Source organism: Typopeltis vanoorti, chromosome 11, assembly GCF_054136105.1.
Source record: "Typopeltis vanoorti isolate ZY-2024b chromosome 11, IOZ_Tvanoo_1.0, whole genome shotgun sequence".
In the NCBI taxonomy this organism is placed as follows: Eukaryota; Metazoa; Arthropoda; class Arachnida; order Uropygi; family Thelyphonidae; genus Typopeltis; species Typopeltis vanoorti.
In genome coordinates, this window is record NC_143559.1 from 60,250,772 (window position 1) to 60,274,739 (window position 23,968).

Consider the following 23,968-nt stretch of genomic DNA (forward strand, 5'->3'; position numbering starts at 1 on the left):
ACCTGTTGAGAATTCATCTTTTTAATGTAGCATTTTGATTTTCAGGAGTCATTTAGTTTTTTATTATAATTGTTGCAAAATTTCATGATCATTTGTTTTAATTATACTACTGGAAACGAAGCGCAACAAATGAAATGTTATTATTTGAGTCTTATAAATTTGCAGATGTAGAACATATTTCAATGTATATTCTAAATAAAAACTACTATAATAATAAATAAAACTGTTGAAATAATCCTTTGTGTTGATTTTGATGTCCTCTTTTACACTGCTCGGTAACATTAAAAAGACAAATATTAGAAAACCTGGTTAAATCTTGCAGTTGTTCAGCAAAATATACTCGAAAGTATGATTACTTATAATCTGTATGATCCAATCTACGGGCTAAATGGCCTGTAGGAAGCAGCGCCATGGAATGCAAATCTGTAAGGAAGGATATTCACAGTCCATGGCGATAGTCAAGGGGTATCTGAAGGTAACAATATTATAATGTATATAATACATTATATACATTATAATGTATTATATACATTATATAATACATTATATAATGTATTATATAATAGCGCCTCCGTAGCGCAATTGGAAGAACGACGGTACATTGCGACCTTCGATTGGAATAGGCCTAAGTTCGATTCTCGTCGCGACGGGAGGAATCTTTATCTGGACGATTTCAATCGAAGGTGAGTTAACCGATCTCATTCGGAGGTAGCAGGGCTTTTTCTCCCGGAAACTCGGACTTTTCATCCCGCATACAGACAAATCGGCCCTTTAGAACACACGCAATTTACAGACAAAAAAAAATTGTTGTGGTAGTGGTGGAAGTGGGCGGTAGATGGCGTTGATGGAGATGACTCGTAGTAGAGGCTCGGTGTAGTAGTTGAGACAGCTGTAGGTGTCCTCCCGCGATGAGCCCTCGGACTCCTTGGAGGTGTCAGGAATAATAATAATAATAATGTATATCGAAGATGAAGAGAGCAAATTGGATGTAGGATTTGGACGGGTAGTATGATAAGTAGTATTGTTAAACATGAGGTGCCAAAAAAGAAAGAAAGAAAGAAAATGCAACGGAGGTTATATAAGGAGGACGATACTCTTGGATTTTGCACAGGCATTTGAGAGGATGCTATATGGAACTTAGTTATACAAACGGCAACAAATGGGAATGTATATGAAACTGGTGATATGGATAAAAGGGTGGCTGATGGACAAGTACATACACGAAGCTCTTTGTTCGGAAAACCTGGATTCGATTCCAATCTATGAAGTGAGGAACCTTTATCTTGTCTCTTTCGACTAAAGGTGAGTTAGCCGGTCTCATACTAGGGCAGAGGGTTTTTTACCCTGAAACTTGGGCTTTCGGCCCTTAGAACAGGCAAACCAGTACCATGAACACAGAGAATTAGAGCCATGGACACTTTCGACAATATGTGGAAGAGTTAAGGCTCTCACCACATGTCATTTCGCTCGTAGTTAACGACGAGTCACATCATGATAATCAAACTCCTGAATAGTATATGACATTTGAATGGAATGGGATGGACAGATATCTAAAATAGTATACCGAGGAGCAGAATCCAAGAAAAGGCAGATGACTAGTGGTGTGCAGCAGGGTTATGTCTTGGACCACTCTTGTTTAATACGAACATGATGGAGGAAAGAGTTTGAAAGTATATTTTCATCTGTTTGCTGATAATGCAAATTTGGGAAGGGTAATAGTTGATCAAGGTGATGTAGAGCTTGCAGAATGACTTAAGTAGGCTGACGGCATGTGGACAACATGACGAAAGTCAATTTAATGTGCCAAAATTCAAGGGTATTCATATTGAGATAAAAAGGTTACAATCTATATACAACATGGATTGTATTCCAGGAACCTAATGAAGGTAGGAATTTCAGGTGGTAGTAGATACAGTTGTAGTTTAGAGGCATATTGCTAATGATCTCTAGGTATCTCATATGATTACTTGGTTATTGAAGAACACACTAGCAAGCAGAGACAATAAAGTTATCACTCTCTTTTATAAAGCTTTGATACAACCACATCTGGATTACTCTGCTTAGTAATGATTACAGTTATTTCTTGGGAATGATTACAGTTATCTGAGTTTCTTGGGAATGAGGAACTGGCGGAGCGGATTCACATGCGACTGACCAAGATGTAGAATTGTCTGTGGAATGCTCCTAATGAGGATGGATTAAGGGTTTGTGAATTGCAAAGTTGGTGATAGGCGAAAAAGGGATATGATAAAAATATTTAAGTTACTCAAAGGATTTTATAGAACTGATTCAAGGGAAGTATTTCAGCACTTGGCTCTAGGGAAAGAACAATAGATTTTCACTGGAAATTGGGTAAGAGTATGGTTAGCAAGGGCGTTAGAACTAGATTTGTCGCTCGGAGAATGATGAATGAATGGAATGGACTTCCAGAGTCAGTGGTAAGTGCTTTATCTGTTAATGGATTCAAGGAAAGACTATAGGTATTGTGTGGATAGTCAGGGTCTCCATGATGATTCTTGGACTTCATTTCGATGCTCTTGCAATAATAGTGAGATTGTGTTCTGAAAAGTTCGGATAATCATCATGAAGGAATTGAGGTTTCTGATATATCACCTTATATATCCTAAAAAAAGAACAAATTATTACAATTACGATTAGGGACCACGAGATGGCGGCACTTGTCCTCTCTTTACCGGTGCCATATACAATTAGTGATAGTCTTGGGACAGTTATCTGTGATTGGCTTCCGTGGAGCTTGAACCGCCTCCTCAGTCTCCAAAAGTATGGCTATAACGGCTTTCCTATTCCTTATACGGGAATAAATGCGTTACCTGATTTTTTTTTCTGTTTTTCTGATTAGACATAGGGATTAAAGGGTTTTAATATATGTTCTTTCTAGTGCTTATATCAGTTGCTTTAATATCGTTTTAGTCCTAGGTGTTTATCAGAACTTTCTAGCCCCCCCCCCTCCTCGTAATAACAATATGCGTGTAAGATTAATTTCTCTAGTATCACGAATCATTATTAGCCCACATTTACGATAAACAAAATACCACAAACAGAAACCCGAGGAAAAAAGATAAATTAAGAAAATATTCATGTGGTTATGTAATGGAATTTTGCAATAACATAAGTGATGTTTGACATTCCAATTAAAATCTGAACATGAAATCAAGATTCAGGAAGTATTTTAAGAGAATAAGATATTCATTCAAGTGTTTTATTTTAATGGACTATCGTATTACAAACAATTATGACGTCATGTTGTCCTCGGAATTAAACTCGTTAATTCATAGTCACTTCACGAATAGTATTCACAAAAAATACAGATAAAGATAAATGTTTTTTTAGGTTAAAAAACATTTCCATCTGTTGTAGATGACGTTAGAATTTACTGTTTAACATAAAACGTCATCTATGAGTCAATGAATTTATGTTTGTATTAACATGCTAGTTATAAGTAAATAGGTATGATGAAAAATAATTCGAAAAATAAATAAATAAAGCACCCTTTTGTATTTACGCAGTATTTTCTTTATTGATAAACGAGAAAAAAAAACGAATAAAAAGCACTACAGGACAGTGCAATCACAAGTGGTTAAATCTTACACGTACAAAGTAAGAAATGTCTAAACTAGATTTGGATCAAACTCACATTCTCTGAATTTGCATTCAGAGGTTTGTAATGTGGATCACACAGAGCGCATATATGAGAAGAATCCGACCAATATTATTCCTGATAACTGGAAATGTATTATGCATTCTTCTACTTTTCATTTATTTTTCAGAAAATCGCCGTAAGTAATACTTCAATAATATTTGTGCCTTTGTATATTATTTATAAACATTGTGTTGGTTCCCATTTCTGTAGTTAAGCTTTTATGGGTGAGTTTACCAGCTGAGGTGTTTATGGCTATGGTTTCTCGAAGCACAAAGTACGGAAATGCTGGCATTAATTTTCTCTATTCAAATTTGCTCAGAATTCTAACAAACCTACTTCAACAACTCGTATTTACTGTAGTCCGCAGATAAACACAATCCTAATATGGGTGCAGTGTTTTTCATGACTCGTATTGATTGCGCCAGATATTATCAGCAAAATAAACACAATTTACCCAAATGTGTCTTTCCAGACCCTTGACGAAAAGAAGATTTTGGTTCTCAAATTCTAATTGGGAAAGTGGGCCGTATAAAGTTCCACATCTTAGCGATGCATTGAGGTTTACAATACTATGGAAATTCGGCGGTATTTATCTGGATTTAGATGAAGTGGTTCTTAAGCCTTTCGATGGATTAAGAAACACAGTCATCAAAGAAAATAACGCTGTTGTAGGAAGTAAAAATAATCACAGGCATACACCTCCCAACCCACAGACATTAGTTTAATATTAACGTCTGTCTGAAATCGTATGTAAAATCCAAATAACGTTATAAATGTGGAATTGATGCATAACGCTCTATACATTACCTAAAATTGAATGTGTTCGATGTGTTACTCTTCTGAATAGTACTTTTTGGTTTTAACGAGTGATTTAGCTTTTTTTGTAATAAGTATTGCAAAGTGTCTGAATTATTTTTAATAATTATGCAACTTTTATAGAAAGTGTAGTAAATGAGAGATTTTCTTCTAATTCTAAAATTGAAACTATCTTGCAGAGCAGTTTCCTAAGTACAGAGTGTCCCGTAAGTTCCGAAAAATTTCGATAATTCATAGAAATGAAAAAAATTGGTATATTAAGTGCGGTTTGCACGAAAGTGAATCACAAGCAAGGGAATTTTTTTGGCTTCAAAATTGGCTTCAAATTTCACCGATAGAGGGCGCTGTATCGCATGCATTATTTGCAAATACTTGCAAATGAGAGTTTTATAAAACGCAGGCTGCACAGCTGACAGCTCGTAATGAATGCGTGCGAATTCCCAGTCATTGGGGGTGTACAGAATTGTTTTTGTTAAAAGAAAAATTTGTTGCTGTGATGCTGACATTGGTGGATAACGCATTGTTAGTGAAGTTCTCTTAAGTGGGGGATCGGTAGCGGAAGTTTCGAACGCAGAAAAGAATGAAGAAAGGTCGAGCTCGAAACGTCTCTAATAAGACGTTTCGAGAAAACTGGAAAATTTTCATATTACCCTCGAACATGCAGACCATTTTAACAAATCTAATTCAACAACTCGTATTTATTGTAGTCCGCAGATAAACACAATCCTAATATGGATTGTGTTTATCTGCGGTGTTATCCGAAGTCCCCACCAGCGTTGTTGTATCGCAAATGAATGCCCTAGCTGCACAATCAACAAGGGTAAGCAGGACGCTGGAAGCTGCAAGAATCACAGGCATAGCGAAAACGTCCGTATTGCGCATCCTTAACACCACGCAGCATTAAGGATGCGCAATACGGACGTATTCCGCATCCTTAATGCTGCGTGGTGTTTTCAGCACTTAAACATTTATGACAAAAAGTTGATTCTTTTATTTTGAATCAAGGCCGACGCAAATAAGGAGATGAAAAACCAGAGATTCTACAAATGAAAGAAATGGAATCTCTTTTCATGAAGCTAGTTCACTCACTTTCAGTTGACAACGTTCTTATGACATTCCCTAATATAGTAGATGGGATTCGAAACCAGCCAGTGCTGGTTTCGAATCCCATCTACTATGTTAGGGAACGATTATTAGACAACCTTTTCTATTAAAAGTCGGTAATTACCAAATGTGCAGGAATATGGAATAACCACAATGATTGTAAGATGCAAATGGGGTCTCTATACTGCATATGCGCTGGAGATAATGACTCGGATAACCAAGTTTCGGAGATTCACCGTGATAGAGCGAAGGCAGTGGACAAAGGAAATCTACTAGAAGCCCCCGAAGGAGTTTGCTATGATATCCAAGAGTTTTTAATCTGTTACTGACTATCAATTAAACCTTTTGATTGTTTATGCAAAAGTGGAACATTCACATTATTTTTTACTTCAGAAAAAAAGTCGATAAAGAAATTTTGTTTATTAAATTTCACTGCTTTTAAATTATTTACACTCGTAATGCGAAATCAAAGTGAAAAATATATCTCGCATCTGTGAGATATAATTTTCATTATAACTAACGTCGTATGAGCGACTGTAGTAGTGCTGATATATATTTCTATGCTCCACTGGCACGGAAATTGAATGTCTAAAACGCAGGTTAATCCCATCGGAAATTACATTTCCGTTTATCTTCGTTAACTGCATGTGTTCTTCTATTCGGTTTCGTCTGCATAGTAAGATAGATACTCTTGCGCTTCCGCAGAAAACTAGCTGACTCACCTTCCTATTCTTCACAGCAATGGGAGTTGTTATCAACGACTGAAGTAAGGAGGTTCTTTATATACATGAAGTTTCTTTTCCAGTATAAAAAGTAAGATGAGCTTTACTAGCTTTTTTTATTTTGGTCTACGATTCCGCGTATACTACTATCGTTTGAATGTTGAATAGAGGTTTACTGTTTCACAAAAAATCACACTGAACAGTGGATGAGAACGCACCCCGAGAAGAAAGTCCAACGACGAAGACTTGCTTTCTGATTTTGAATTTTTTTCCAGAATAAATGAAATATGAATAAAATGTGATATTTTATCAAATTGCTAAGAAACAACCCGTATAACAGCGAAGATTTCGTTATGCAATTTTGGATTTTTTTTCGTTTTTTTTTTTTTTATCCATCGCTCCATGAACGATGAGACAGTCCAGACAGCCGAACCGTGCACTAGCTAATCGGTAAGAATTCCAAAATGCCTTATCATGAGGTTCAGTCCTGTATATTATCTGGAGGCTGACTTGTGAGACTGTTTACTGCCGTACTCTGGAAAATGAAGGGTCATCTGAATTTCATTTACACTGCATGTCCGAAAATGTGTATATTTGCAAATGTACACATTCATACGATTTACATATTTTTTTTTGCGTGGTTCAATGTTAATCTTCAGATGCATACGATTTTACGAGCTAATATGAGAGAGTAAAAGTGAAAAAAAAAACATTTTAAGATACATTTCTCAGGATCGTTCATCACAGACTTACTGTTTTTCCATTAACAACAAAATTAGCAATATTCTTCACCAAGAGTTAAACATTATTTTAATATTATATATTTTTAAAAAAACTGCTGATGTCGAATCATCCGACAATTCATATCGTCAACACCTTGTTTGTGGCATAGCAAGTAAAACGTAATTGAAACCACTATTTGAAAACAGACGGCAGATAAATGGCACGAGTGTAAAGTTACTTTACTAAAATCATTAGTCATCGTTAGTCGCAGTTACGATAAACCAAATATCATGTGTCCAAAGAAAAACGAGAAATTTAATGGTTAAAATTCCAAGTATATTTTTCACAAAACAATTGCAGTTGGTGTAGTAAGAAGAACTGTTACCAATTTTATTTATATAATCGTAGTGAATTAGTGGAATACAGGAAAACGTAACCACGATTCAGAAAGTATTTTAAACAAACAAAATATTCATTACAGTCTAACGAAGAATAACGTCGCAAAAAGACTATAAAATCACGAACTATGATGAAAAATACAAAAAAAACATTGAAACCTGTCACACGTTTTTAGATTGAAAAATTTTTGCGTCTGTTTCTGATGACGTCACAATTTACTGTTAACTATTAAATATCATAATCTAACTGTAAAACTGCGTTTGTATGTGCTTGTTAGTTATAAGTAAACAAATATTATAAAAGTAATTAGAAATATAAATAAAATAGGCAAAGTACTATGTTAGGCAATTGTATTTCGTTTGTTTACATTAAGTTTTCATTAGTAATAAATGACGAAAATATGAATGAAAAGCTCTACAACGAGTTTATTGGTGATCGTAGGTGCAAAGTAATAGCTATTTACACCATAAACAGGCGTAAACTCATATGATTACAGCAGAGTTTGGGGGAGAAATACCACTTGATTCATATATAGCGTAGATATGAGAACAGTGCACTCAAGAGCATTCCTGATAATTGGAGGTGTATTATGCATTCTTGCAGCTGTCAGTTATTTTTCTGAAAATGACGGTAAGTAATACTATCACACTATTTGTGTATTTTAGTCGAATAACTAAAGTTTTTTTTTTTTTTTTTTTTTTTTTTAAATCGAGGAAAAGTGATCTTGTATTAGAAGAAGTAGCGATTTTATTTTTGGGCTCACGAATACTTATAAGGCTATTTATCAAATCCTGTGTCTCCTTATTCTAACCAAATAATAATGAATAATAGAACCAGTGGACGAATCCTTTCTTTCTGACCATCATAAGATGACCTATTGGATAACTAATGATTTCTAGACGAGTCAACTTCACCTTTAGGTGAAAATATTGCGAGTGTGATTCAATCATGTGTTAGAGACTATAATTCCGTGAAGCTATGAGGCGTATGTGGAAAGTTCAATAGTTCCAGCAGAAAGAATGTATTTAGTTTTATAATAATCAGTAACATGAGCGTTGTCGTATGAGATTAGCAGTCTGCAAATTGTAGGCTTGGACATCTCATTGAGTACCGCAGGTGAAACGAGAAGCTCTAAACTAGGGGTTCCCAAAGTGTGCGGTGGGATTACCTAGGGGATGGGGCTCTAAGAGGCAAGGGGGAAGCAGGGGGGGCACTGAAGATGTGTTGCAAAATGCTGAAATGTGCAATAATTAATTGCTGCTGTTTGATTATTGTTATTATTAATGTTGTTGTTTCCAAGACATTTTTCGAGTTTTTGTTGGTAATTTCTGAAGTGGTGCTTTTTTACATTAATAGGATTGAGTGTGTTATAATGTATTTTCCCATAATCTTGTTTACTGAACAAAAATGTGAAGATTTTAGCTATGTCAGTGTTGTGTCAAATTATAGGTTATGTTATATTATGAGGATATAAAGATAAAGATTATTATTTACAAAAATTGCTTTCAAATATGTATGTATAATCATTTCTGCATCTTCCAGAATAGAAATGGAAGATGCAGATACGTTAAAGAAGAAATGTAGGCAGTATAGCATTGAATACCTAAAATATGAATGCATAACAGCACCAACAAACCAGCAGCTGCCAATGTGCCTGTTATGTGAATGCATCTTCTCTAACGAGGCCATGAAGCCTTCCAGAATAATTGAAAATTTGAAGAAGATACATCCTGACAAGCTAAATAAGAATTTAACTTTCTTTCAATCTCTCCGAACAAATTTCAAAAGCGACCAAAAGTTTTAACCATGTTTTGCAATGCTTCGCAATAAAACACTGATGGTTTACATGCATCGTACAGCATTTCATTGTTGATCGCACAGTCTGAAAAACCACATACGATCGGTGAGAAACTTATCCTGCCAGCTGTTAGTGAGGTTCTGGGCACTGTTTTACATCAGTCACCATACGACACAATCAAGACGATCCCTCTCAGCAACAATTCTGTGCAAAGGCGAGTCGATGAAATGGCTGCTAATGTTGAAGAATTATGCTGCATATTAAAGACAACAGACTTTGCATTACAACTGGACGAGTCAACTTTACCAGGCAATGAATCTTTGCTTTTAGCTTATGTGCGCTTTGTAAAGGAAGACCGTTTGGTTCAAGAGTTATTTGCAAAGCCATTATATATATACACTAAAGGGGAGTCAATATTTCGTGTTGTTGAGCAGTTCTTTAAAGATAAGGAAATCCCACCTACTAACATACTTTCTTGTGCAAGTGATAGAGCATCATCAATTACAAGTCAGTGCAGTGGGTTTGTCGCCCACTTGAAAAAAGCAGTACGAAATATATTTACCATTCACTGTGTCATTCATTGCCAACATCTGGTTGCAAAAAACCTCAGCGATTGCTTGCACAACTCGCTACACATTGTCATTACTGCAGTGAATAACATTAAAGCCCATGCTCTCAATGATAGACTTTTTCGAGGGCTCTGTGATGAAAACGATGAACATTTTGAACGTTTGCTGCCCCATACTGAAGTTCGTTGGCTGTCAAGAGGCAACTGTTTGAGACGGTTTTTATGATCTTTTTTGATACCGTTCTAGAATTTATTGAAGACAAAAAGGCTTTGCTCATTGATGAACTCAAAGCTATCAGGCATGATTAATTTGCAGCTGCAAGGCAATGATATCAATCTAACCAAGGCCAAATCTTCTATCTCAACATTTCATAGTTAAATCTGTTGAAGCGAAACAGAGGCCGTCATGAGTTCTAGCAATTTTCCAGCCTGTCCGAGTTAGATGGAAAGCGTAGGGTGCAAACTGATGATCTGCAAGTTTACTGTGACCATTTGAATATGCTGCATGAAGATATGACTGAGAGATTTAAGGATCTACTTTCACTGGAAGTTCCAGATTGGGTAATAAATCCATTTTCCTATACTGAGGTAGTGGGAACCATGGAGGAAGAACTTGAGCTACAAAATGACTTCGAGATGAAGTCAAAATTTGAGAAATCGTATCAAGAGTTTTGGTTGCAGAAAGAGATCTCTGCTCGTTATCTTTCACTGTGGGGAGTGGTTAAGCTCCTCGTCGATGCATTTCCAACATCATGTTTGGTGGAACGTGATTTTAGTGTGGCCATGCAACTTCTTTCGAAACAAAGAAATAGACTCCAGATAACTCAACGTGGATATTTAAGACTCTTGCTAAGTGATATTAAACCAGACATAGGAAAACTGGTATCACTCCATGAAGCCCATCCATCACATTAAGGATTGTATTATAATGCTATTCAATATCTGCCATTGAATAGCATTATAATACATTATTGTATTAGATTTCAATGTAAAGTTGCTATTAAAGTTAAATGTTTTTTTGGAATTTAAAATAAATATAAATTGTAAATTAATAATTTGTTTTAAAACTGTTATTACTGTTCCTTGTGGGTTGTGTGAATCGCTTTTCTGAATGTAGGGTGGGGTCAGGTAAGGAAGGGAGCGGTGGCCCCAAAACGTTTGGCAACCACTGCTCTAAACTAACAGCCAGTAAATCTAATGAAATGCAATAAATTCGACATCTGCTAAGGAGAGGATATTTAGAGTTGCCTTGGTAACCTCAAGAACGTGATGACTTAGGGGTTTACGCTCTATTCTGTGATTGTATTATTAATCGCTAATTATATTGTTAATGAAGTGTCACTTGCATTATTAAGCATTCATTGTATTGTTAACGAAGTGGTAATTGTAATATTAACAATGTGACCACACGGCTAGTAAGACGTTATTATGTTAAGAAAAGTGAATTCACATAAACAGGTAAAAGTCTAAGTTCAAATAACACATGATACTCATTCACCGATTTGTACAATAATGTTTCTACTATTCTTATTCATTTTCCCTTTTTCTTTTACAGAAGAAATCCCAATGGACTTTAAGAAGATAATGCACTTGTCTTCTACAAAACCAGTTACGATATATTTATTGGAAACTTCTGGCAGACGTTTTCTGAATGGTCGTCAAACGTGTGCAGTGGAGTCCGCAGCTAAACACAATCCCAATATGGAGGTGAGAGTGTTCATGACAAGTACCGACATTCAAGCATCAGATCTTATGAACAAAATAAACAAAGTTTACCCAAATGTGGTTTTCCAGACCCTTGACGCAAAAAAGATGTTGGAGGACACTCCACTGAGAGAATGGTTCTCAAACTCTAACTGGGAAAGTGGACCATACAAAGTTGCACATCTTAGCGATGCATTGAGGTTTACAATACTGTGGAAATTCGGCGGTATTTATCTGGATTTAGATGTAGTGGTTTTTAAGCGTTTGGACGGGATCAAAAACACAGTCATTAGAGAAGATGACGCTGTTGTAGGAAGTTCGGTCATTTTTTTAGATCGGCAGCATATTTATTTGGAAAAATGCCTTCACGAATTTGCCGAAACCTACAGGAGTGATATATGGGCATATAATGGACCAGACCTCATGGTTCGGGTTTTAAAATCGCATTGTGGAGTGGAGCGGATTACGGACGCAATCGAAAACAAGTGCAATATTACAATACTTAATCCGGAGGCGACCTTTCCGGTTCACTGGACCGAAGAACTAAAATATATGAATAAATCAGAAGCAGAAAATGTTGTCATGCTGTTCAGTAAAAGTTACCTTATTCACGTGTGGAATAGACGAACTAATAGAGTACCTGTATGGATCGGAGAAGGTTGTGCTTATGAAAGAGCTGCAAAGGATCATTGTCCAGTCATGTATGAATATGCGAATAACATTGGGATGTTTTAAATACTAAAATTAAAACCAAAACTACATAAAAGGATATAAAGTATATCCTTTATATCGTTAAGTTGTTTTAAGGAGTTTGTGTGTCGGTGTCGATGCCCATACAAGTGAGAAATTTCCTTTTTTTAAAGAACAGTCAATGTCAAATTTATATGTCTTTAATTTCAGCCAAGTTTTCAGTGGATACGGACTTCTCAGTTACCAAATTCTGTGAAAGGGTTTTATTTCTACGCAAAAAAAAACATTTCTCTTCAAATCTGCTTACACTAGGAATTTAGGAATTAATTGGTGTCGCTTTTAAAACTGTATATATATATATATATATATAACAATCATAAATCAAGATTAATTCCCTTTTATGAAACATTACACGATCTCCAAATTGCCGTAGTATTGAAACTAAATTGATACTGAAAATGTGATTGAAGTTAAATGGAATATATAAGGATGAATAAACTCATCTTCTAAAGGTTACATTTTGATTTTCAGGAATCATTCAGTTTTTTATCATAACTGATGCAAATTTCATGATCATTTGTAATAATTATACTACTTGAAACGAAGCTCAACAAATGAAATATTACCATTTGAGTATTATAAATTTACAGATGTAGAATAGTTTGCAAATTATATTCTAAATAAAGCTACTATAATATATAAAACTGTTGAAATAATGCTTTCTTTTGATGTCCTCCTGTACACTGCTTGACAACATTAAAAAACAAATATTAAGAAACATGGCTAACTGGTGCAGTTTTTCAGCACAATATACTAGAACGTCTGATAACTTAAAATCAGTACAGTGTATGATAAAATCTACGGGCTAAGTGGCCTGACAGCGGAGGATCATACTCGATAATATGGATTCGTATGTGACAAATTCCATTCTTCTACCAGTGCAGACTTTGGCTCATCAGGTTTCCTTAAGTATTGGTTATCGGCGTGTAATGCATCCCAAACATGTTCGATCGGATTTAATTCTATCGTTCGTGCTTCTCACGGCAGTCGTTGGATACCTTCAATTTCAAGATACTCCTCCACCATTTGAGCTCCACGGACAGTGGCATTGTCATCATGCATGAAAAGAAAATCTGGACATACCGTAAACCATTACAAAGTCGCGCATAGAGCTAGACGATCTGCTCTCGATATCTGTATGCAATGACGTCATACCTATTAAAAACACAAAGATGTGTGCGCTCTTTCGTTATGATTCGGCGCACAATAAGAGCATCGGCTCCACCTGAGAATCTATTTCTTTGTGGGAATACCTGAGGCATTCCTTTTTCTTTCCAGATCAAGCAACGTCTAGAACCCGTTTGTGGGCTATAATCAGAGAAGAGAATATAATCCTCATCAGAGAAGAGAACTGTACCTCATTTTCCAGGGGTTCGAGTCAAATTCTCATGACAACAGTTTTATGAGCTATGTGGTCATCTGTAAGTAAGTGGATATAAACTACTGGCTTTCTTGAGTCGCATCCATTGAATTGTGCTTTCCTTACACAGTCCGTTTTGAAGAGCTGTGTGGTCGTTTGTCGTTAACTTGATAGAAACCACTGGCTTTCTTGAGTCGCATCCACTTGAATCATCTATGTCCCCTAGCAATCTCAAAAGTCAGATGTTGACAGGACTGAGGTTCCAACCTGCTATTGCAACCGAACGGTGGTATGTTCTGGTTGATGCAGACCTCGAAAGACCTTGGCCAATAATTCATGTAACGGTTCCTATCTCATGAAACTGCGACCTTAATGCTGGGATGACACTTCGTGACATGATAAGACAATGTGTCATCTTCTCCAGGAACTTCGGGCTTCCAGTCGTCCAACGTCCTTCTGCCTCAAATCATGATCGGAGATATGGCTAACCCACTCAGGAAATTAGCAAATAACGGGATATGTTCACAACTCTTATTCTTATACAGTAGGCAAGCGTAATTTACATTTTCTGCAGATCTGTTGAGTAGTAGATCAGTTTCTATTTGACACTCGGAATTTGCATACCAGGATGCATACTATATCAAATACTCGCCTTCGGAGACACTTTTAAAAATAAAATATTTATGAAAAATATTTTGTTCTTTGTTCTGTTAATTTTCTTCCCTCAAAATATGTCCACCACTGCACGATAAAACTTTCTCTTCGCTTTCTAAACCGCCATAATGAAGGACCAATCAATTTTTATCCAACAGCTGTGGTCTTGTATTTTGAGAGAAGGGAAATATATTATTGGAAATCAAAACAACGGAGTATTTTAATAATTTAATTAAAAATATGCAGCTATAGATTGAATATAGTTTGACGAATGTTCTACTATAGAGATTTCAAATTTATGAGAATTAAAAGAAAATCTCTCATTTACTGAATTACTTGGCTTACTATGAAAAACCCGAGTTTCAAAGAGAAAGATATGACTCCTAAGAACTAGACTGACTCACTCACTTTTAGTTGAACCCTCATCAAATTTCTTCGTAACTTCGACGAATGGAACCCTCCTCTCTTTCAAACACAGAGTATCGTTAAATCCTTTGAACTATCGAGGCTCATAACCTGAAATAAGTAGCTAATATTAACATCTGTATTTTTATCATCAACAGTATGTTGTTTGACGTTTGACATAAAGAATCAGGTTCTTCTCGAGATATGGAGAAAAAAAAACTATCCTAGAATTTGCTTTCTTTTAATCGAAAACATCCTCTGAAGTTTTTTTTTTGGTAATTTGTTTTTTAAATCGAGTAGTAAATAACACAATTCCAGCATCCTCCACGATATATAATTGTAAATGGATAGCAAGCATTGATGCCATGAACAGATTATCAATCAGTAAGCGTCATAAAAGAAGACGACTGTTACCTTCCTTCCACCATCCAAGAAGCACTTCTTCAAAACATCAAAAAGGCATCGGGCTCTCCTGGAAGCTGTTAAAGAGAACATACCTTCAACTGGTTTTCTTCTAAAGAATCAAGAAATAATTCATGATACTGTCAACAAACCCATTGGCATAACGAGAAGGCCAAACACCTCAAGCATCTCACAGTCCAACGTTGTGGTAAAGAGGGTAAATCCTATTATATTGGAGAATTATACAGTGAAGTATAAAGCATATCTGATTAGACAATTATGCTATGAAATATTCAGGAACAGGGTACCAAGTGAGAAGAAATACAGTAAATACGGAAGGTTTGGGAAAAATCTTTAGCTTAAACAGTAGTTTTTTTTTTTTTTGTTACCAACGAAAAGTTGTTCATCTCGAGCACATTGGTATCGTGGGTGGTCTAATGGTGCTTTAAAAGTATTTATTTATTTATTACAGAGACGAAAGATATATTTTTTTAAGCCATTTCAGTACTCTAATAAACAGGGCAGTCGTGCTACAGTGGGCGATATGATTCTTCTCCGCCCTAAAGACTATTCCAAATCTATGCGTCCAGTGCGGAATTCGATCTCAAAGTCTGTTTGTTTGAGGGTTTTGCTCCGACCATTCGGCAGACTAGGCCAGAAATTATCATTTTGTATAGAAATGTTACTGCCTTTGGGTATCTCATAATGTGGAGTATTTTTCTTATCAGTCTGGGTACTTTGAACCTTTGCTGACCAGTGATGGTAGTTAAATTAAATTTGATAAGCTAAACTGCATTTGGCATTCTTCACTCGTTGACATACTGAATAATATACTTATAGGTTCATAAATTAAAAAGAAGAAAGTGTGTAAAATAATAGTAAAATGTTGCATTTTGTTATGGTGTTTTATATTTTCTTTTACCAACTTGTGTTGTCTAAACTTATCTATTTTGTGAAACACAAACAGATGGTAGTTAGAGTGTAATAGCTGATGCACTTCACTCACCACATACACTTCGACACCATCTGGCGAGTTTATAAAAAATCAGCTAACGCCTTTTATTTCCATATGGAGAGTAGGCAAGGCTGTTTCAGTCCTATCTAACTTTTGGAGAGTAAGTGGGCAGTTCAATTTCCACTGGTACCCAATCAGAGATACAGTAGCTGGCCGAAGGCTATGACTGATTAAGCGGCACGCAGCGAAGAGAGACGGCTCAACAAGTGCCGCCATCTCGTGGTCCCTAACCCTAACACAATATAATTAATGTCTGAAATAATGTGGGTTCTATGGTCGATCTTCTTGAATTTAAGGAACAAAAATCTCGAGTTTCCGGGAGAAAAAACCCGCTTGCCCGTGCCAGAGATCGACGAAATCTGCAACCGCTAGAAAAAAGGCTTAGAAAAATTTCCTCTATTCGCGGACTAGAATCGAAATCAAGTCTTCCTTCGTGAGGTCAGAAATTCGATCAGAAATTCTGATCGAATCTTTTATTTTAACGATGACGCTAATTTTAGAAAAAATTATACTCATGTTGTCCAATTTGGGTCGTATATTGTTTCAGCATTTGTTAGAATAGATATTTGTATAGAAATTAGTTTACAAATAATTTTATGCTTTTATCAAATATTTCTGAATTAGAAAATTAATTGGAATATCATATAAGCAATGAGTAACGTAACTACAAAAGTATCAATTATTTTATACGTAAACTAAATAAATGGCAAAAACGAGAAAAGATATACGTTAATTTCAACTTTGAAAATAAAGTTCCCTTTTGAATCCGCAAACTACTGAGAATCATAAATTCCAAAAATTCAATGGCGCAATGAAGTAAAGTGATTAGTGCATTTGTCGGTGATGCCATCTGGTATTCATAATGAGTACTATTTGAAAATTAAAGTGTGAATTATATTCTTATTGACTAAAGACGAAAATCGGAAAAATCAGAAATGAGACAGAGAAAGAGAGAGAGAGAGAGAAACTTAATTGTTTATTTCACTTAGCGGTACTTTTAAGAGTATTTTTTAGTTATTTCAAATACACTTTCAAATTTTATATTTATTGTTGTGGTGCATATTTACTTTTTATTATCTTTATTTTTATTTATTTTTATTTTTGCTTAGTTTTAAGCTTTGTTAAAATTAAACCAAAAAAAATACATTTTTATTGTTGTGCAGAATGATACATTGCCCTAAAACATATTTCATATCATGGAATATACTGTATTATATTCACTTACTTTCTGAGTGATATTAAATATGGCAAATATTATAACGATTGCCGTTATAATATTAGTCGTGTGAGGGCTGGTATCAAGAGCAAAGTTGTAATCCTCGGGAAATACTTTATAGGAAAGGCTATTACACAACTGAGGTAATTGTGTAATTTAATAAATTTAATTAAATCAATAGTTTCAGTTGTTATAGGCATTAGTTAATTGGACGAACAACATTTCCTATTGAGAGGGTCGGGGGGGGGGGGAGACTTCTATGTAGTGTTAAAATATTTATATGACCTGTTCAGGAAAACCGAAGAAACTGGATACATTTAGTGTTCGAATTAAAAATTGTAGAGATAAATGAACAAGTTAACCATTGCACAAGTAATAGCAAGACCTGCACTTTGTGCTGCTGGAAGCCACAGGTGTTCTGCAACAGGCATTCATTGCAGCAGAAACGAAATTAGTCATCCACTGTTCTTTTAGGAAGGATTATTGGTTTTTTCACACAATACTTTTATAGTTGTGAAATTAAATGACGAAACATTAAGGAAATTTTTGTTCGAAACACTGTGATGAAAAAGCGACATCTTACGGTGTGTGTGTTGTCAATGAGTCCATTTCTGATGAAAAAATATCTAATATTCACAAAAACGTATATATTTATTTCACATATAAATATATACGTTTATATCTCAAATATATATTTATATATTCGTGATTTATTCTATTGTATTATAACGTGCGTGATATAAATTCATACTTTTACCTTGAAAATATTACGAGCGATTGGAGGATAATTTTTGATCGGAATGAAATCTGACAAGATATGGACGTTACAATAACCAGCATAAAAACTTACTAAATTATTTTTATATCTTCTCTTGTTTCTTTATTCCCCCCCTTCCAGTTAAGAAGCTTTTTTTTTACTGCGATATTTTATTAGGATATATCATCTATGTATCCTTTTTTAAATCCTACTATACGAAAAGCTATAAATCAATGTCAAGTCATCTCATGCGACAGTAAGGTAGTAAACCTACCAGGAGTGTTCCTATATTCAGAACTGAACAAACAACCTGTTTGTTTGTCAGTTAGAGGGCGGGGATGCTGTCCATTCGGTTAAGTAGACCGGCAATGTCGGACACTGCATAATTAAAAATCTAATGTAATAAAGCAGATGAACTAGATAATGAGAGATATTTTTGTTTCTAATTATCATATTAAAACATATACATAAATATACACGTCAGACATATACGAATTACATTTTCTAATTGAAACTTCAATAATCTTGACTGTATACAACGATTCTAGCTAACAAATAGATTAAAATCACGGATACACCCAGTTACATGGAGTGTAATCCTTGATTTTAATCTTGCGAAGATTAATCTTAATCCCTTATCCACATTACTATTATCGAAAAAAACTACTTTACTGTTACATGTAACGTACGTGCGAGCGCGCGCGCGCACACACACGCACACACATAGAGATGCAAAATGCTATCATATACTTGCTATAGGAAGTCATGGACTGTGGAAACAAAGAGCGATTTGAATGGCAGTTATTGCGTACAAGGACATTTTGTGATAGCATCAATAACCGATGACGTTCGGTTCATAAAATAGTATCATCATGACCTCGGTGAAAAAAAAAAACCAAAAGAATAGAGAACATGTGTATTATACATATGCATTTGGTTATGACTCGAGAAAAATAACACAATATTTACTCCAGCTTTAATTATTCTTCACAGAATATCTGTCTTTGATCATAGCAGTATTTTAGATTAGATCTCTGCTGAACTGCCACCTTTATTTCGGAGAAGTGGCATCAGGATGGAGTGGACGAAGATCCAATATAATTAACACTTGGACACTAGTCGATAATTAAAAAAAAATGTATGGGGGTTTCAATCGCTCTATAACCAGTAGGACTGTATCCTGAGGAAGTTAACTGAATTAGATAACCGTTGATTATTTTACGAACAATTAAAACTGTGGTTATTCTCATGGTTTGATAAATTTTGTTTCCAAAATACAGAAACACCCTGACACAGATCCCGTATCTGAATGGAGTGGCTTTTCCCAAACCATCGAAGTGTTCCCGTTGGTATGGGAAAAGCCACTTCATTCAGATACGGGATCTGTGTCACGGTGTTTCTGTATTTTAGAAACAAAATTTATTTCAACAAAAAAAACGACCTCATTTTTTCAGCAAGATGTGGCCCAAGAACACTTTTATCGAGAGATTCAGAAATCCATTAATGAACATCTTCCACGTAGCTAGATTGGATGTTATGTTAAAGGCATTGACCAATCTCGAAAGGAGTGGCTGTCATTTCAGCCATCGACGATGATATGCTATAATAATGGATCTGAGTTGAGTTTGATTATCGAACTCTTCTGCGTCGCGAGACATGAGGGCCGTATATCTAGTAGTTGTAAAATTCTAACGATCACTATGAGAGTTCCTTTACAAATTGGCTTTGACTACATACTCATACGAAACTTAGTTAAGGAGTTCAGTAAAGTGTTTTCATTATGCATCACCCTGTATATTGTAAACTTGTTTTTCATTAATATTTGTGCGAAATGCAGACCTTTAGAATCCTATACATTTTACTGATAGTAACATGACAACATCTTTTTCTACATGACTACATCTTGTTCTTATCAATTAGTGATTGGATATGCGGCGACTTGATGTGCATATTTACATACGATTGCTCTTACAACTGTCAGCCATTTTGTTTCTGCTTTATCGAAACATGGGAGTTCTGAGAAAAATCGTTTAATCTAGGATCAATTGCATCAAAAAAGACCACGTTTTAGCCTTTATTTAATAGCTAGTTCACCAATTATTAATAGCTTAGAAAGAATAAAAACAAACAGGAATAATTATGTGTATGCATATTAACTATACTTCTTAAGCAAATAGTAATGATTATAATTTAATTAATAATAAACAAAATCATAAAATAGATAAATCCAATAATAATGATATACATGATTGTCATTAGTAGTGGATAAGCTACTCTATTTTTGCTTATTACAGTACTTATCATTACTAATAATTAAAACAAAAAGAACCTATTACAAGGACGTCACGTGGGATTTTCAGTGTACGTGCGAAATACCAGAAATGCATACATTTACATCAATCTACTGCAGGTTGTGATGCACATACATATATTTGCATGAAACCCGGCAGTAGATTTTGCGTGCAGTGATTAAAATCACATTTTCCAATCTGTAGAGAGAGAGAGAGAGAGAGATGAGACAAATACAGATAACTGTGTTCTTGTTAATTGGAAGTGTATTCTTCATTCTTCCATTTTTCGTTTATTTTTCTCAAAATAAAAGTAAGTAATACTTTAGAACTTTTAGCGTATTTAATGTTATTTAGAAATAATTTCTTATTCCAGTAGATATCACTGGTTTATCTATCTTTTGTAGAGCATTTTCTCGATTATAATCTCCAACTTTGCGAACAGGTGATGTGTATTTACATACTCCACTTACCGCAGTTCGGGTATATTCTTCTGTAAGACTTGCTGTTTTTTGTGTGAGAAAATCATGAATTTCGGGAAAGAGGAAGGGAAAGTGCACCTTCCTATCATAAAGTTATCCAATAAACAAAAATAAACGTTTTTCTGTGTCACAGATGACGTAGGGATATGAAAGTTTAAATAAATAGACGTTATTAGTCCTAACGCTGATATAACCAGAAAAAGATATTTCTGAAGCGAGATAGTTTAAAGGGTTAGTATATGATTGGAGATAATTTTCTTTTTTCCCCAAAGAGGAACTGGAAGTTTATTCTACAAAGGCGCAGTATCAATAAGCAGCTATGAAATAGTTTCCCGATTTAAAAGTTTAATTGCGAATTAGGAAGTAAATTTTAGTTGTGTCATGTGCCTTATCAACTACCATACAAGGTGATGTAACCGATAATTGTGTGCCTCCTCGGGTTGGGAGTTAAAATAACTCCCAACCCGAGGACTGCTGACGTCTGCCATAACCTTCTGGCCTAAGTGAGGGAGAGTACAAGGTGAGTAAGTAGAACAAAGAGCTAGAGGATTAACTTTCTGCTAATCTGAGGAGGAAATGGCGATACGCTGCAAAGTATGCAAGGAAATAGCCACCGATAACACGATTATTATAAAGTGCGTAAACTCTGACTGTAACAGCACCTCTCATTTATACTGCGCAGGACTGAGTGAAAGTCAGTACAAAAAATTACCAAAAGACAGAAAGCAGAACTAGAAATGAATTCCATGCAAATTTAGGGAGCAACCATGCTCACAGCAGTCAGGTCCTTTGTCCCAAAGCGATAAGCATGGTAGTGCTGACCAACTCCCGCAGGCAAATGAGTTACTCAGACCTGACCACAGCTCCGTCAAGTGTCATCTGCGACTTAATGAAGGAGGTAAGTGAAGTGAAAACTTCTATTGAATATACATCTGCCAAAACAGACGCGCTTCTGTGCACATCAGTTGGACTAACAGAGGAAATCAAAAAACTTTAATCCAAGAATAAATAGCTTGAAAATTCCAATTTACAGTTGGGGCGCGATCTTAAATTAATTAATCAAACTGTTGATGATCTCAGTCAACAAGCCATGAATAGGAATTGGGAAAAAATTCAAGTGGATTTTAATGAGAAGGACATTAAAGCAGCCCAGAGACTCCAAACTGCACACGAAAAGCCCAAATATATTGTTATAAAATTCAGGTCTAAGGAGACGAGAGATAGATGGCTAGAAGGACAGAAGAACATAAAATATGAAATTAGTACTAGAAATAAGTAGTCATTTTAAAGAGGGCAAATATACTTTAAATGAACATTTGACTGCGAACATGAAGCATCTATTGCATTGTGGCAAAAAATATAAATGGGATAAACAATATAAGTATCCCTGGATCAAAGACAGTAAACTCTTCATGAGAAAAGATGACATTTCGCACACATGGAGGATAAAGTGTGAAGATGACCTCCAAAAACTTTAAAAATAACGAAAGAATCTCTGATTACTTACGATGGATAATGAGAACAGATATTAGTATAACTGCTTTTGAAAATTGTAAAATTTGCTGATACAGCAGAATTAGGAAGATATTTATATTCCGATAATGAGAATACTCTAAAAATATTGCATTTTAAACATTAGAAGTATAAATGATAAAATGGAACATCTAGAACTAATATTAAATATCCTGGATTATAATATACAACACATATTTTAATACTGTATTAACATAAATATGGATAAACCAGCATGAAGCTAGCCTATACTATTTGGAAGGGTTTAAAAAATACTATGATTATAAGGATTATAACAGATCTAGAGTACTAATGCTCTTTTCTCGAAGACATTAAACTATTAAATACATTAGCAGTACAAAAATGGAAACAGCCGAGAATGTTAACATTTATTTAGAGAACTACAAGTATTATATAATAGCTATTTATATATCTATTTTCTTTTCTTTTACACCCTATGCAAGACTTTACACAAGAAATGGACACCATACTATGACATCGATTATGATAATGTTATCATAATTGGTGACATAAATATTGATCCACTAAGCGACAGCTGTTATTCCGCTATGGCTTTGAGCAATATGTAAATATCCCGAAGAGGGATTTCAATAACTGTGATTCGTATTTGGATCATGTGTTTGTCAGAACAAAACCAGACTAAAATCAAGACATCAGTGTTAAAATAGCCAACCATAGATCACATTCCTATAGCAGTAAGAATCCATCTACAGACAGAAAAGACGTCAGCGCGCAGTATCCTAGAATAAACTAGGCTAAAACATAAATTATGTACTATATCCTGGGAACAAATAATATCTGAAACCAATGTTGACGATGCTTACTGGAAACTCATTAACATATTAGATACTGAAATACAACACACCACTGTCATACTCGAAGTAAACAGGCGCAAACTAGAGAAGCAATGGATAACGCAAGACAAATCAATGTATAAAATTCACAGATAAGATGTATAAAGAACACAAAGATACCTTCACTAGGAATACTATAATGATAGCTTCAAATATTATAGGAACCAAGTAAGCTAGAAACTGAAAGGATGAAACGAGTATTACCGTAATGAATTTTTGAAATGTGAAGTTAGTGCCAAAAAACAAAGGAAATTCGTAAACAATACACTGGGCAAAAATATGCGAGAACTAATAATTCCAAGATGAATGAGAATGAGAACAGCAATCATATAGATTTAAACAGTGAAAGAATATTAGCAGATAGATTTAATAATTACTTCGTAATCGCCAATGAAAGACTTGTAAATAGTCCTAATAATCCATCCGTAAATTACTGAATGAAAAGAAATGAGAGTTCGAAAGTATTTTTTTTTTCTACTTGTGGGAATGAAATCAAAAATATTATAATGAAACTTAAAAACTCTTTTGTTACGCGCCACGATAGAATTAATGTCAGAATTGTGTGGGAGTGCCAGGAATATCTGATAGCTCCTTTGATGATTATCTTCAATCTACCGCTGTTGATTGGTGTGTTTCCAACAGATTTTAAGAAAGCTGTGGTAATACCAATATATATATATATAAAAGGATGCAAAAAATGATCTCAAAAACTACAGGCCAATCTCCGTACTCCCGCTTTTCTCCAAAATATTAGAAA